General features: G+C 46.7%; 1 long non-coding RNA gene across 3 annotated transcripts; it reads right to left on the reverse strand.

Moving 5' to 3' along the window:
• Positions 1–2,312: 2,312 nt before the first annotated feature.
• LOC147963297 (uncharacterized) lies at positions 2,313–5,271 on the reverse strand. Of its 3 annotated transcripts, none has more exons than XR_015608209.1 (3): positions 4,016–5,271; positions 3,316–3,417; positions 2,313–2,601 (listed from the first exon to the last, which is right to left on the reverse strand). It is a non-coding gene; the product is annotated as an uncharacterized LOC147963297 (long non-coding RNA). The 3 variants fall into 3 exon arrangements; XR_015608208.1 differs by lacking the exon at positions 4,016–5,271 and adding an exon at positions 3,545–3,822; XR_015608207.1 differs by lacking the exon at positions 4,016–5,271 and having other exon boundaries at positions 3,316–3,822.
• Positions 5,272–17,343: the final 12,072 nt, after the last annotated feature.

Below are 17,343 nucleotides of genomic sequence, written 5' to 3' on the forward strand. Positions count from 1 at the left end.
CGGCCAGATGGCTGTTTTAATTTTTGGTTGTGGGGGGTCTAAGGCCTCCTCATCGAATTCAGGTAGCAACTTCCGCTTTGGGTAGCTCTTGGTGGGGCGATTGCCGCCGTACTTCGCTGCTGTGTTGATTACTTTACTCCATCTGATTTGGAGTGTGTCCTGCGCAGCCTTGAGCCTTTGCTTCTGTTTTTTCAGACTCCTCGCGGTGGCAACAAGCCTTTGACGGGCATTCTGCTGCTCCAAGTGCCTGTCCGGCGTTATGTCATCTGGACTTTTATCTTTGATAGAATTGGTTTGTTCGGTTTGATTTTCTGTATTGCCGTGGTCCGGCAGTGGTTTGCCCTGCTCCAATGCCGGGTCTGTATGATCGCTATTTCTGCCGAAGCGGGATTTGGGGCGGCGCTTACGCCGCCACTTTGACTGCTTCTCGAGGGGAAAAGCCTTCGTTGCGTCCTTCCGTTCCTCGTCGTCGTCTTCTTTTGGTGTGCCCACCATGTATACGTCATATGATGAGGTGGACGTCCAGCGCCCTGTGGGCGGTGGTTCCTCTTCGCCTCCCGCATCGTCGTCCATACCGTCGATGTCTTCGGAGTTGAAGTCGAGCATGTCGGTTAAATCATCGACAGTGGCTACGAAGTGGGTGGTGGGTGGGCGTCGAATTTCTCCGTCGTCCGCATCCCAATCCTGTTGGCCATAGTCCGGCCAGGGCTCTCCTGACAAAGAGAGAGACCTTAGTGAATTCAGAATGTCGCCGATGGGCGAGTGCTGAAAGATATCCGGGGCGGTGAATTCCATGATCGGCGCCCAATCGGATTCGATTGGCAGGGGCGCGGACGGTTCGGAGTCCAGAAAAGAGTCCGGCACCTTGGAGTCACGGGCTTCGTAGAGGATTAGGCCGGTGTTCGGCTCGATCGCCATTGAGACTGCAGCCCCTGAGGCGGTGTCTAGCCACCCGTCCTCAATTGGCGCAGTTGGCTCCGAGCTAAGGGTCGGAGCTGATGCGGGTGCGGCCTCTGGGGTACTGTTCGGCGGCAGAGCTAGGTCATACCCGTCGTGACAGTGCGGTGCGCCCGGCTGTGGCTCAAATCCGTCAAAGATCAATTCTCCGCGGATGTCGGCCGTGTAGTTCAAACTTCCAAATCTGACCTGACGGCCAGGGGCGTAGCTTTAAATCTGCTCCAGATGGCCAAGCGAATTAGCCTGCAGTGCAAAGCCGCCGAATACGAAGATCTGTCCGGGGAGAAAAGTCTCGCCCTGGACCGCATCGCTATCGATGATAGTAGGAGCCATCAAGCCTAAGGGCGACGACACAGAGGAACTCTCAATGAAAGCACCAATGTCGGTGTCAAAACCGGCGGATCTCGGGTAGGGGGTCCTGAACTATGCGTCTAGGCCGGATGGTAACAGGAGGCAGGGGACACGATGTTTTACCCAGGTTCGGGCCCTCTTGATGGAGGTAAAATCCTACGTCCTGCTTGATTAATATTGATGATATGGGTAGTACAAGAGTAGATCTACCACGAGATCGGAGAGGCTAAACCCTAGAAGCTAGCCTATGGTATGATTGTATGTTGTGGTTGTTGTCCTACGGACTAAAACCCTTCGGTTTATATAGACACCGGAGAGGGTTAGGGTTACACAAGGTCGGTTACAAAGGAGGAGGTATCCATATCTGTATTGCCTAGCTTGCCTTCCACGCCAAGTAGAGTCCCATCCGGACACGAGACGAAGTCTTCAATCTTGTATCTTCATAGTCTAACAGTCCGGCGAATAGAGATAGTCCGGCTATCTGGAGGCCCCCTAATCCAGGACTCCCTCAGCGAACACGAGACGTGAAAAAGAATAAATCTGCACATTCTTAGACCACCTAGTATGACTACTAGGACTAGAGCACTACAAGAAATATGTTAATACGTGACAGTCCTAAGCCGTCACAGATCAGCCAAAAACTGTCATGCGTGCCCATACATGATGGATTTGAAATCTGTCATGTATATCGCGTCATAATTTGACATCGTATCTTCCATGACGGTTCTTGGCCGTCATGGATTTGCCTCAGGCCCGGCCAAGCCCAAACTGGCCATGACGGAACAAACCGTCATGGACCAATGCCACGTAGGATTTTCAATACACCAACTGAAAATGACGTGGCTACCTACGTGGACACTATTTTCATCACAGAAACCGTCATGGATTTATGATTCAATTTAAATTTGACCCCGTCCATTTCTTTTTAGCCCAATTTTGATCCAGCACAATTCTAGCATAATGAGTTCCGAAAATCATAATGCCAATTTTGGACCAGGACAATATTTCCAAAGTGCCATACGTTACAGAAATCACTCAATATGTAGCCATCCATAGTTATCTATACAACCTAGCAGTTTATAATATCCTCCAGGAAATGATAATATACAACATATATTGTCAAAATATATCACACGGCAATGATAGGAACCAGTACAATCCAATTTATGTTAACAAAACATATAAACTACTAAGGGTGCCACTCATGTGCTTGTCGTCGATCCTCCTGGTGGCAACTACATGTCATGGCAGATTCTGATGGACAACACCAAGTAGCTCGCGACCCAATCATACCTACCATATTTACAACAACATTAGACATTTGTTGAAGTGAATAGATAGTAAAAGAAGAAACTTAAAATAAATAAATTACACGCTTTCCAAAATCCTTAAATTTTATTGTGTGTATAAATGACAATAACAAGGCATCTATTATACAACAACAATAATAGCAGCAGCAGATAACAAAGTACACTGCTGATAGAACATACATTGCAGAAGTCAAGTTACTATAGCAGTAGCAGTTGAGGCCATATAAATCCACCAAAAATGGCATCACTAACAAACAATATCCATGACACAAAGCCAGTGCTCGTCGAGCTGGCTGATGTAAGCTTCAAATGTTCATGTCTCAAACAAGTTTACACATGAACCTAAAAATTTATCAAGGCACCGACAATAATGGACAACACTTGCTTGCCAAGTGAACTCCAAATGGCATGCAAAATAACTAAGAGCCATGGCCGGATCTATAGAAGTGGCAACTGGTTCTGTTAAAGAGATACTGAGATAGTGGTTAGGATGTATAGGATTACTTTGATTCGAGTGCATGAGATGATAAATTTAACCACCAAGATCCATGGGGCACAAAGAAATTAGTTCAAAATCACACCCTGGTGAAAATGCGCAACTCTGAACTAGATCAACTAAATAGGTGTAGTTCAGTAGCAGTTGAGCTGGGGAATGAAAATAGCGGAGAAATCATAGGAGTGGCAGTGGAGAACTAACCCTTGGTTGATCGTGGTGCAGCTCCCAACGGCCATCATGGTTGCCCTCTCAAGCTCTATTGTGCGCCATGCAGTGGCACGACTGTTACAGAGCTACCTAGACCTGCATCCCAAAAACAAGAAATCATAAGAAGACAATTAGAGTGTTAAGTGATCGAAATAAAAAGAGGAATAACATGAAGAAAAAAGATTTAGGATCACTTGTCACGAGCACTATTCAGGAGGGCGACCTAGTGATGGAGCAACGGAGTTGAAGAAGCAACGCGTTGTGTCACTGTGATGGCAAGTGCTAGCTCGGCGTCTGCCTCAAGGTTGAGAGAAAGTGAGCGAACACTTGGCCTTGGTACTAGTAGCAGGTGCACAACTAAAAGTAGTACTGCTACTCTAAATTGACTCGCTAATAGATGTGCTTAGTAGACAAATTAACAGGTTTAAACCTCTACAATATTACTGTAGGACTGCCACAATGTAACAATGTAATTTTCTTCTTAGGTTCAGATTAAACATATTTCTGGAATACACCTGGCTGGCTGCAGGAGACATCACTAAACAGAACATGTCGACATGTTAAAAAGAAAAATACCTAGGGAGAAATCACTAAACAGAACATGTCGACATGTTAATACAGTAACCGAAATCATGTCTCCAAGACCTAGGGAAATATTCTAAAGTGAATCAGAAATTGATAAAAGGCCACATACTGCAGTGCGGTGGTTTGTCTCTGCTTTGTACCGTGCTGTTTGTCTCTACTTGGTACCCTACAGTGTACAAGATACAGAAAAATTCAGAGAAAATTTAGTGTTAAACATTCAGAGAGGAAGCACGCACACACAACACACCGGCTGCTGCACCAGAGCCCTAGCTGCCGGCACCTTGTCAGCACGCACAGACAACACACCCTTATAGTTAGAGAGGGCAGTAGCCACGCTAGGTAATCGACACTGACAGTGTTGGACCTTTGTTATGAATCTATATAGGAACAGAGGTGTCTCAACTGTCCAAATACGCATGCATCATTAAGTACTATCTATATAGTAAGCAAGGGGATTAACAGATTGACTAAACTGATGGGCACCAAACAATTTAACATTGCAAGTGAAATAAGCACTATACTATATAGCATTGAAAAAAAACTCATCAATAATATTGTAACTTGGCATATCACTTCCTGCCTCCCTCCCTAAGATACATGATACATCAACGATTGAAAAAAGGCCATCAATTGGACGAGTAGACAACACACTCTGAACCCAAAGACAGTATACAAAGTAGTGGGTGAATCAAGATGAAGCACAAATTTGCTGCTGGAACTGTTGACAAGACAGAGAGAATGAATCCATAAGGTTATTCACTACAAGTAGAATGGAAACCTACAACTTCTAAAATTTAATCCTGAGACAGACTGGTTATCAACAAGCTGCTCCTTGAATGCTAAGTACACAAAAACTGTTCACGAATTGCAGGACTCTCAAACAATTCCTGCACGCACGCATCAGGGGATCAGGCCAAATCACGAGAGGCAGGTCGGGGGACATCAGGGACGGGGTTATAGTGATCTTGGTCGGACGGGGGGCTAACCTTGGTGGAGAAGAGGTGTCACCGACGGCGGCCCAGGAGTTGGTCGCTCGCCACTGGACGTTGCACAGCGGCATCACCGCACAGCCGGCAAGGTGGGCTCAAGGAAGAGCGGTGTGGACGGAGAGGAGCTACCGAAGACGCGATGTGCGGATGGAGGGGAGCCGCCGGAGATGTGCAGTGTTGGACACGATGCCGCAGCCGAAACCCTAGCCATTGCTAGGGGTCACAAGCGAGTGCCGGGGAGGAATAGATGCATTGCGAGAGGGATGGATGGGTGGGGTATGCGGCGGATCTGGTAGTTGTCGGAGCTGCGAGGTAAGGGGAAGGGAGGGGAGGGCCGGCGGCGAGCTGTGGGAGGAAGGACGCGAAGAGGTGGAGGGTGGCGACGTGCGGTGGGAGATGAGGGAGGGGGCTGCGGATGGAGAGAGGAGGGGATGGGAGGAGGATTTAGGGTTAGCAATTTATATGGAAACCGTTAGCCGGGCTTGAGCGGGCTTGCAGGGCTGTGCCAGGCCGTCCATGACAGATTTCAAAAATTTCATGAGAAATCCGTCATGAATTAACAGGTTTCTTCTAGTGGCAAGCCAAAAAGCGCGCCGCCGTCACCCCCTCCTTGTCGGCGACGGGAAAATCTTTGTTTTACACAGTCGAGAAGTCATTGTGCTAAGGCCTCACATGCTGAGGCGTGGAATAGAATGTAGATGCTAGTTTACGGAAGCAAGTATCGATAATACGTTTGTATCTCCATACTTATATTTCTTCTCTTATAAAAAACCGAGTTGGTGATGATGGTACGTGTGCCATCTTGCAATATAGACTGTCCGATCTATATCTGACGGATGGAAATTAAACTAAAAGATACCCGCACCCCTCTCCACATTTGCATACAAGGCCTTCCCTCGTTCATCCTTATCTCCAACAAACCTCATTATTGATCAATTAAGAAAGGAAGCCTCTGGAACAAACTGGCCTGGTGGCCGCTGCCGGCGTCGTAAATCCCGATGCCTCCGCTCAGTCCGACCACCAACCACCACCACACCCCACTCCTCTTCACCTTATCTCATATTTCTCGAGATATCATTAGTTTTTACACATGGGATTACTCCCGCAAGGGTCAATCACAACAAGTGTTTTATAAAAAAATGCATCTTGATGTTTCGTGCAATGCACGGATCTTGCTAGTACTCCTACACAAGACTAAGTTGGTGATGCTGGTGTGTCTGCCATCCGCCATTTCTGACCATTAGATCTACATCTAACGATTGTGAGGTAAGTTGTTGCCTTTTCTCACCAACATCTCACTTGTCTACCAATTTGCAGAAAAACTCATAATTAGTATCTTAAAACCAACCACATCTCTCCCTGACCTCACCAAAACAGCCCAAGGAATATATTCTAATTGAAACATAATATATCTCTAATGACATATGTATATCAAAATTAGAGTGTTTTGTACCAAGTTTGTGAATAAGTATTATTCTAATTATGATTCGTTGCAACGGACATGAACATTGCTAGTATTTCCAACCATGCATTTTTTCCTAGTATTCCATAGTTTCGAGTTCTCCATCAAGATATTAGTCACTCATGGTTGATATTTACTTTCAATCATGTACACATATGCACTATGTAACTAGCCTTGCTTATTGGCTTCCAAAGCTTAACTTTCACTCCTACTTACAATATGTAGAGTATTTAACAAAAAACTACCACTTTCAACCATCCCTAGGAAGAATCTATTGTACAAAAAATAGCAAAAACATATCCAAAATTTCTTAATCCACGCCAAAAATTACTACCTAGTACTCCTACCAATTAGGTTCGTTTAAACCCATTTATGACAGGGTTGGCCCACACGTCCGTGCTGACGAGGCAGCTTAGACCAACACATTTTGTTTGACCGTTGACACGGGGGACCCACATCTGACCTTCTATCCTATTATTCCCCCTCAAATCATTATTTTTCCTGAACATTACTTCAAATAGTACTGATGCGTGTTCGTCGGTGGCGCCGGTGATGAGCGAGTTGGCCGCCGCTCCCCGGACGGGCCGGACGCCGCGCTGGCCTCTGCATGGGTTGGCAGGCTGGCCCGAGCGTGACTCACGAGCGAGCAAGCCGCCGCGCTGGCCTTCGCTCGAGCCAGATGGATGGCCTTAGCGCGGCGCGCGCGAGCAAGCCGCCGCGCTGCCGTGCCAATCTAGCTAGCAAACCTTGCAGACAAGCAGCTAGACGGAGCTATCTTGGCTAGCTAGCGGCCGCGAGCGCCGGACGGAGCTGGCATCCGGGCTGCCGCAACATGGGCTCCGCACCGCCGGCGGTTTTGACCTCGCCTTCTGCCGGCAGCGGTAGCTGCGTCCCATGGCCGAGGATGACTAGGTGGACGGGCCGGAGGTAGGAGGTCACTCGAGGATTTTTGTTGGTAAGAGCTTGTACAATGGTTGATAAGGTAGTCTTATCTTAAGTCTGCCACGTATGCAAGTGGTAGTAGTTTCTTGGCATTTTAGTGGTTTCTTGCATTATTAGAGCAAGTACAATAGAGCTGAGTCTGTGGGTTATAAGAAATAAACTAGTATATTTCTACTTAGTTGGAGGAAAGAGAAGAGGAGAGAGAAGGTAAGCGGGCTCTTCGTGAAGAGCCAGCTCTAGCACGTGCTCCTAGGCACTTTGTGAGAATGTGAAGTGGGCCACATAATAAAAAAGTAGTACACTCGTTTGATCTATTATTGTACATGTTGGCTATAAGATGGGCTGTAGATGACATGGCAATGGCTTATAGCCAGCAGCTGGCTATACTATTAACCATGCTCTTAGGGGTTTCTTGTAAGGAACAATGTACGTACTACTAGCGACAAAAGGTGATTCTAGGTTGCGTTGTACTCCAACGAGTACTACTAGTGGTCGCGGGAGTGTATACCTCGTTTTGTGGGTTCGATCCCGGCCGAACGCATGGCGGCCTTTTTTTTAAAAATAGTACTACTACACTTCGCTGCGGGCCAATATTTTACACGGGTAGTTTGAGTTTTAAAGTCAAACGAACGTGCGGCCCCACAATCTGGGTGCACTGGACAGCCTAGCCACGTGAACGGGTTTTCCTTCCCAACATCCCGTGGCTCGCGTGCTCACCCTAGCTGCACCTCGCTTGCAGCTTCCTCATCAGCTAGTAGCATATTTAAACTAGCGCCTCCCAATTAAGCCCGAGGAGTCGGAAAGGCCTGGCAGGGCATTGGGAACTGTGCAATATGGCTCTGTACGTAAAGTGCTCTACTACTACTCTGTAGCTTGTGGCGTTGCATGCATGGAATTCACTCCATTATCGGCTCTACTATAAAAGAAATTCCGCTTGACGTGTTTTTTTTGAAACGGAGGCAAAAGCTTTGCTTCATCTCATTCATAAAGAAGGAACTACTAACAAAGTTCGACGAGATCCATTACACCTCCACAAATGGAAGCGAAAAGCCTAGTCTCGCTGAGTATCAAATAACTCAAATGTTCTGCCCCATAGTAACCGTCGCTGATAAACAGGCTGCTAGTGTGTGCGTGAGAGGAGCGCCTGAGTAGGCCAACTACGTGAGAGGAGCAGCTGAATAGAGCACCGAGAGTACTCACTATGCCACTACGCAGGTGTACTTCCACTGCATTGATAGTACAGCAATGGTTCTAGAGAACATTAGTACCCTCCACTTCCAACTGTAGCTCCTTGGCCCTGAGATTCAAGAGTTCAAAACTGGTGCACTATACTAGACTAGACTAGAAGTACAGTACATCGCACTACTAGTTGAGAAAAGTAGTACTAGTACTGCTACAGTACGAGTACGTACTCCTCCGTCACATAATGTAAGACGTTTTTTGACACTAGTTGGCGTGTACAAAAAATGGCAAAAACATACCCAAAATTTTTTAATCCACGCCAAAAACTACTACCTAGTGCCAAAAATTTCTTACTAGTGCTATTATTTACAGTATAATGCAATCCCATAACGTTCCATAATGCTAGTACTAGTAGTAAATAATAGCCTCACCCCTTCGTTAAGGAACGATCTACAATTGGAAGGGACGAGGCCCTGCGGTTACTACGCGCTTATCTCCTCCTCGCCAGTTCCCCTCCCCCCGAAGAGAAGGCAGTTCGTCGCTGCTCCCATGGATTCGCCAGGCGGTTCTCCTCCTCGTCGGTGCTGGGAGACCTTAGACGACGATCCTCTGGGAGAAATCGCACGCCGCTCTGACGTCCTCACCGCCGCAAGACTCGGTGCTTCCTGCACCAACTTTTTCAAGACGCTGCTTAAACATGCTTGGGAAAAGGCCATGCTTGTTGGTCTTCCATGCGTCCCCGAGGAGAAGGTTCTTCTATGGGACGATCCTTCGAACAGTCCACCACTCCCTGGCCATGGTTGCACGTTGACTCCGCTAGAGTTGCCGACGTTGAGAGGTAGTCGGATTTTGTCCGATGAGCATGTCAGTAATGGAGTTTGATCATGTAGTACTTAGTTATTCCATTTCCATCCCGTAATTTCTCCGCTGCCCATCGTCTTATATATAGGTCTGGGTCGGTGCCAACGAAAATTGGCTTGCATACCTTCGGTCGGATACCACCATCATTTTGCACAACATCCACAGCAATGCGGCCGTTCCGATAGACTCCTTCTCCACCATTGGGATCGGCCTTCCGGACTGGCTGGGCAAGAATACGCATGATGATGCCTACATGAGATTGAAGAATATAGCAATTGCGGACCCGCCGACAAAGCGACGCAGCTACGACGATTATTATCTCATCGCGGTGTTCGACATAAGGATTGCCATCAATGCAAGAGGCAGTAACGGCAGTGGCTGGCGCATGTTGGCGACGGCAGATTTGCATCCCTACACGTTCGAAGATGCCGTGTGCCATCTAGGCCGCATCTTCGTGGTGACAAGCCAGGGGACTTGTTTCATCTGGTTGCCATCCTATGGTACGGGAGATTACAAACAGAATGCACAAACCATCATTTGCAACCCTAACGGTACTCCATTATTTTGCAGGGACCAGTCATCCCCCGATCAAAATAAGATCGCCGATCCTGGATGTGCATTTGCATCCGCGATTCGGTCTAACCTGGAACCTTGTAGCCGACTTTGGAATATTGGCATCAACTATCTTAGCAGTCGTTACCCATGGTACCACTGATGTGCAACATGGTCACACAATCTACCATGATCAGACCATCACCATCTACCCAGGTATTCCATTTTTAACCCTCTCGCCTTCTCTTTCATTATTGTACTAGTAGTATACTTTGTAGTACTAGTAGGAGTACTTTTTACCTTGGAGGACGCGTATAGCTAGTTAGGCCCTTGAAGACTTGAACCCACTAGCCGCCACCATTTTTGTTTTTCTATGTCTTATTATCTCATCCATGTAGCCAAGAGTGACTATATATAATAAGCCGGTTATTTTACTTCCTCTATACCGGAGTAGTACTATTTGCTGCACAGTATTACTGACCGCCATATTTGAGCACGACATTATTATGCATGGACCTTGACTATGTACGTCACCATGTGTCCAGATATGGGATGCCGCGTGTACCAGATGAACGGCGCCGAGTTCGACCCCCGTGATGCTACGTGGGTGCCGAGGAACACTCTTGGAGAGTACTCGCTTTTCATCGGGGACAACTACCCCATTGTGAAGCGGATGCCACCTTCCGTGCACGACACGGAAGGCCTGCCGTTCATGAAGCATGGTTGTGTCTTCAGTGCGCAACGCCGGATGAACGACATGCTGGGACACGCTATACCCGATTTATGCCGCTTCAGCTTGGATGAGTCTCCATCGTGTGGAACCGGACTAGAAAGCTGCGACAATGATTCTCGTTGCCCACCGCTATGGATCGTGCCATCCATCAAGAACACCTGGGACTAGAACCTGGAGGAGGACATGCAGCCCATCTATAACATGTAAGTGGAGTACGGTAATTGTGAACGGTAGCGCTGTGAATATATGTAGACTAGTCGTGCACAAATTTATCACATGAATTGGAGATGAACTTGTGTGTCATACTGGCATTTTTCCTTTAGAATTTATTACTAGTAAATGTGTTATGTGTACGTGCAACTTGTGTGGTTGTTGCACGGGCTCCAACATGCTCTTTGAGAAAAAAAGGTGGCATAGATTTGGATATACGTGACATGGCGGCATCATACAGTAGCATCGTTCGCTATAGTTGTAGTACACTCCTACTAGGACGACAACTCCTATAAAACCTTGCGCTTGGCTCTTTGCCTCTTCGGGAGGTTCAACAGTTCATACTCGTGTGAACCTTGCACTTGGCTCTTCACCTCTTCGGAAGGTCCAACAATTATGATACTACAGTACAATATGCTTCTGGCAATCTGACACCGATTGAACTGCTGCACGTCCACCGCGAGGGCGAGGGAGAGGGAGAGGGCGCTGTAGTCAAAACCCTCTCCTCGTCCTATGAACCACCGCGCGCGTGGGCGAGGGAGAGGCGTAGTAAGCAAGCTTCTCCTCGCTCGGCGAGTTGACAGGACACATCAAAGCAGTACTAGTACTAATAGTAGTAGTCCATACTGCATCCTTTCCGATTAATATGGCTTAATTTAAAACGAGAAAAATACACTGGCGGTCAACGTATGTAACAATACGCTCTTTATGGTCACTATATATAGTTTTGCGGCGATTATATGATCACTAGCTCATCATAGAGCACCGTATTGCACCCTACTGACCGGCCACATAGTCGACGTGGCACTTTGTTGACTGGTTAAATTGTCACATGGTTTCTGGGTCCCACCTGTCAGTTGGCAGAGCAAAGAAATCAGTTAAACAAAACTTTACGCAGGCGCGACACGAGTCCAACCCTTGCGCGCGAACCGCCCTCGCTGTGTATGTGAGTGCATGCACATGTCCTTCCTCGGTCTTTCAACAAAGAGTGTAGTACATGATGTACATCTACACTTCCAATGCATTTAGCCTTTAATGTAAATCGATATTGATTGACTAATGCACCAACTTGTGGTGTAGGTATAGGCTACATGTCTATCCTTAATTACAGCATGCAACAGTCTTCATTTAATCATCTTATCTCAATGGTTGCATGCACACATAAGTCTGCTACTTTTGGGCGTTAATTATGCCATGGCCAATGTGTAAATCTCTAAATGTACAGTCTTTCACGGACGTAGGGAGTAGGTTGAGCACTTGAGCGTGAGCGTGTGCGTTGCGTCGCGTGCTGTGTGCCGCATGGGTGCGTGAGTGTTGCGTGCGACCATGTGTACGTGTGAGTGTTGCATGTTGCATGCATGGGGCTTACTCCCTCCCATTGACATGTTCATATTTCAAGCTTCCTTTGTTCCCTCCATATGGTGATACTCCCTCTGTTCCCAAATAGTACGGAGTAAAAGCCTCCCTCTGTTCCCAAATACGGAGTATTTTTCTTTCTACAGATCTCAACAAGTGACTAGGTACGGAGCAAAATGAGTGAAGTGAGTGTAGAGGCATAGGGATACTGTAGAAAGGAAGTCCTCGCGATCCATTATTCGCCATCTCGGTCAGAGAGAACTATTCAACTAGTCTTCGCAGTGAAGTGGCAATACACGCTGCAGCAGATGGGACATGTAATTAATAAGCTGAACCAGCATGTTGGTGTTACTAAATCAGCCTTACCCAGTACTGCCATCATGTTTGCCAGTAGAGCATGCTTCCGCAAATACGCCTACGCACCTCTGTCCTCCATTAACTGACATATGGGCCCTGTTGTGGTAGACCCACATGTCATCGGTGTAACTATTTACTCTCCGAAGGACGGTATCCTGGTAGTAGTACTAGTAGAATTGAGATTGAATGCACTTTCTTCCCCGTCTTCCACTCTTCTTCCTCCTCTTTTCTTCTTCCTCCTCTCTTCCCCATCGTCGGCCGCATACCATTTACCCCAGCTCACTACTCGCCCGCCCGCGCCATCTTCCTTGGTAGCTCGCGCGTACCATATCCCCCCGCTCACTGCTCGGCCACACAAGGAGAAGCTTCTTCACTCGCCCGCCCGAATCCACTTCCCCGCTGGCTCGCAGGCACCGAAAATCCCAATGGTAGAACCGACTGACACGCAGAGACGCGATTGGAATTCCCTCCCCGATGTTCTCTTGGAGCAGATCTGTAGTCATATGGACCTACTCAGCACCGTCCGTCTGGCCGCATGCTCGGTGTCTTTGTACCGTATACTCTTCTGCAACCGGCCGGCTCTTTTCAAGACACCCTGCTTGCTGATGCCCGATCCTCGCAGGTGGCCCAGACACTGACTTGACGATCCTACGGAGGTTGCCGTGGTGCCCCTCGACATGCTACCACTACCCGTCCACCTGTCCTTCATGTGCGGCCACTACTGGGCGGGCATGAAGGCCAACTGGATCATCCTCATCCACCACACCGGTAGTCCGTGGCGTCTCGTGGATATCTACACCCAGCGAGAGATCACTGTTCCATCGTTGGATACCGCCGCCATCGAGCCTCGCGGCCCGCCGGACACTCCTGCCTACTACGCACGAGACGCGTCAAGCTTTTGGCTCGACCTCTGTTTGCATAAAGTTGTAATCTACGAAGTGCCCATACCATCAGAAGACTACATGGATTACAAGCTCATTGCCTTGTTCAACAAGGGATTAGTCTATCTGGAATCCGGTCGCCATACATGGTTATGGCTCATCATCAATCCTGTTGAGGCAACATTTCTGTCTGATGCTATAGTGCACGATGGCATCGTTTACGCGGTCGACGCACAGATTGGCTGCCTATACTGGTGGAATCTATCGTCGTGTAATTGTTCTATCTCATCTCTTCTTTACCTTATGAATACGACTGCCTGTTCATTTTTTACAAATTTAGAATGCATAACATGTCTATAACCACATCATTGCTATATGTTCCTCTCATTTCCTAGATTTTTATGACCACACATGTTATTGTTAGAGTTGATATGAGAACAATTGGCATCTAATGATTGCTAGAATACATATTATGAGCATAACATCATGATTGCTATATGTTACTCTCGTTTACAAGATTTTTATAACAACGCATGTTATTGCTTAGAGTTGATATGAGAACAGTAGTAGTAAGTGCTATGGTAGAATATGAGTAGGCTCTGTCATAGCCGTTTTCCTCTCATTGTTACATGATGTTTGAACCATGACATATTGCTAGAATATGAAAGCCATTGGCTTCTTTTTTTAACTTGAGGTATGATTATGACCACGGCATTGCAATTCTCTATCTATGATATGTGTCACTGTTATAATAATCTTAATTCCACACATACTCTGAACATGATTGTTTATTTTTGTCCTTTTGGTCTCCAATTTGAATTGTTGCAGCAGACGCAAATGCACTGACCTTCATGATTTCAGGACCTGGAATCATACCAGCCGATGGGTGGTGGTTTATCGCTCGTTCAGCTGACGGCGGTCATTTGATGCTCATTCGCACGTACCAAATTGACCAAACCATTACATCAAACCACATGCAGTACAATGCGTGGGGCGTTCATGACATTGATGGCTATGGCTGCTTCGTGTTCGAGAAAGATCCCAGCTCCGTTGGGTCAGACGTATTCAACTGGAGGCGGGTTTATAGCCTCGGCAACCATTCCTTGTTCCTCGGGCTCAATTATCCGATCATCCAACCAATCATCCATCATATCACCGGCGATGATTACTGTGCTATGCAACTTCCATTCATGAGGGGGGCTGTGTTTACACATCATACCATGGGTTTCATGAATCACCATATCCAGAGATTCGTTGACACAGCTTGTTGCCAGATAATCTTCAGTGTGTGAAAGGCATCAAGCTTCCATGCGATGGATGGCTTTTGCAAACCCGACATGCGGCGATGTGGTTCATGCCAACAGCAAATATGCACAACTTGATTCGTGCTGATATCTAGACTGAGCCATGTATTCTGTTGCTGTAGCATGACCCTCTTTTGTTGTATATTATGTCCTGTTGTTAATTTGAAGCACTCCTCTGGTTTGAAGGATAGATACCTTCCTGGGATCAAGTGCATCCTAACTCACCTGCGTAGGATGTACTGATAATGATGATGGAGATGTTGTGCAGAAGCCATATATATATATAAGTTAGGCTTCAAGTGCGTACTTGTTAGTTAAACCTATGTATAAATTGTGACACTAAATACGACTAGTAAGTAGTACAGTAGCAGTACTAGTATACGTCGGTCAAATTATTCATCATGTCCGCACATTGAATTGACGTGACAACACGCTGCGCGTGAGGTGACACAAGAATCCCGGCGGCGTGTTCAGGTATTTTGGACTTCAGATTTGGAGTACTACTTATCTGTCGAAATCTTTCATCATTCACTTAAAACAGTCGATTGATCATACATTGAGTACCATATAACTGGAATTACCGATGCAAGTCGAAGAAGGATTGGCCGGTGCTGCCGGCTGGCGTCAAGTTTGATCCCACGGATCAAGAGCTGATCGAGCACCTTGAGGCCAAAGTGAGTGCTGACAGCACGAGATTTTAGTCTCTCATCGATTTGTTCATACCAACCATCGACAGCGAGCACGGCATATGCTACACCCAACCTGAGGAACTTCCAGGTAAGACATCGATCGGCCGTCTACTTGCACAAACATATTCCTTTGTTTATAGCTCTATTTTTTAGACGCAAACCTGGTGAAGCAATTACAATTTGACAGTAAATAAAAAGTGAAACAAGTGACTACAACATGCCAAAGATGTTATGAAAATGCCAACTAGGTAAACTAAAACCTGTATTCCACAATACTGTAGGTATCACACTGAGTGGCCTAAGGAAGCATTTCTTCCAGCGCAATTCCAGGGCGTTCAAAAGGTACACGTGGACGCGTCGCAAGATACAGTCGGAGTGCGGCATGCACGTGATGTGGCACAAGACCGGCAATACCTTGCCGGTGATGGTCAACGGCCGGCAGACGGGCAACAAAAAAGGTTCTGGTGCTGCACACCAACAAGAACTTCGACCAGCAGAGGACCAACTAGGTGATGCACCAGTACCACCTCGGGGACCTGGAGCAAGAGAAGGAGCGGGAGCTGGTCCTCTGCAATATTTTGTACCAGACGACACTAGGGCCAGAAGTAAAAAGATTATAAGTTAGTTTGGTATTGGTAGTTGTACTAATTTGTCGTCCGCAAGTTGGTATTGTTGTTAACGATCTTTTCGTATGAACTTGCATTTGCTTCCAACCATCATGCCGAGGGTCAACTTGGATATAAAGCTGAATCATTTGTTTCGAAACAAATTTTCAGACACCTGATATTTATTTGATGGGTAGCATAAGCACCCGGCGTTCGAATTCCCAGTTCTCCAATTTTTTCAAAACAAGTGCATGCATTTATTATCACGATAAAAAACAATATCTGTGCTGCCTCCCAGTTATCAGTCTGTACTTGCAGAATTCTTTCGTTTATTGAACACGTATATTGTTTTTTCATGTCGAGCAAGTTTCAACTGGGTTGTAGACTGCCCAGGGTTGGTTTTGTTTTTAACAGGCCCAGCCCATGACGACAACGGGGCACAAAGATCCAGCAGGTATCTACTGGCCTCTGGCCCGCCAGCGTTAGTTATATTTTGTCTTACAACATCCGCAGACAATTTTTTTACTAAATCAAACACACAGCCCAGTTCTATTCTCCTCTTGAAACGCATGTCCTACATCCGTTTTCTAATCTCTACCAATAGTTTTACTAGTTTATATACACGTATCATTACATTGAAAACACATAAAATTCCCTTTTCATATTTACATCCTTATTTTTGTTGTTTTTCCCACCCAGCGCTGACTTTTTACCACTGGTTTTCCCTTAAACCAACTCAGTTGTCCCACGTCTTATTTGCTTACAAAAACAAAACGATTTTTTGGCAAATCAATAAGTTCTTAAAAAATGTTTATCATTTCAGGATTACAACAGTTCGGACTCCACCGAAATATGCAAAATAAGGTTGAACTTTTTGACCGTGGTCCTGGGCAGAAAATGGGCTGTAATAAATTACTTAAGAATTAGCAAATGGGCTTTATGTTGTCTGCCACAGATTTGGAGGCTGACTTGTGGGCCTACTAAGTTCATGCGTACACAAGGTTTCTCAAAAAAGAAACTTAGTCAACAATCGACTCTACCAGCGTCAGACCGTTAGATGTCAATCTAACGGCAATCGTGCTTCTTCAGTCTCTGATCTTCCTGCCCCAGCCGCCCAAACCAGCACCGTTGGAACCGCCTGCTCCCGCCTCCCGTGGTCGGCAGTGCTGCCGGGCAGGCCTCACGGCCCCATCATACTCGCATCCTTGGCCTGTCTATCCCTCTACTCACCCACATCTCCTGTTATTTTCCGGCGACGGCAGCTGAACCAGTCAACCCTCATACTCTCCACCGCGTGGGCAACCACTGCCGTGT

The sequence above is a fragment of the Triticum urartu genome, chromosome 6A (genome assembly GCF_056163025.1).
Source record: "Triticum urartu cultivar PI428250 chromosome 6A, HENAU_Tu73, whole genome shotgun sequence".
Lineage (NCBI taxonomy): Eukaryota > Viridiplantae > Streptophyta > Magnoliopsida > Poales > Poaceae > Triticum > Triticum urartu.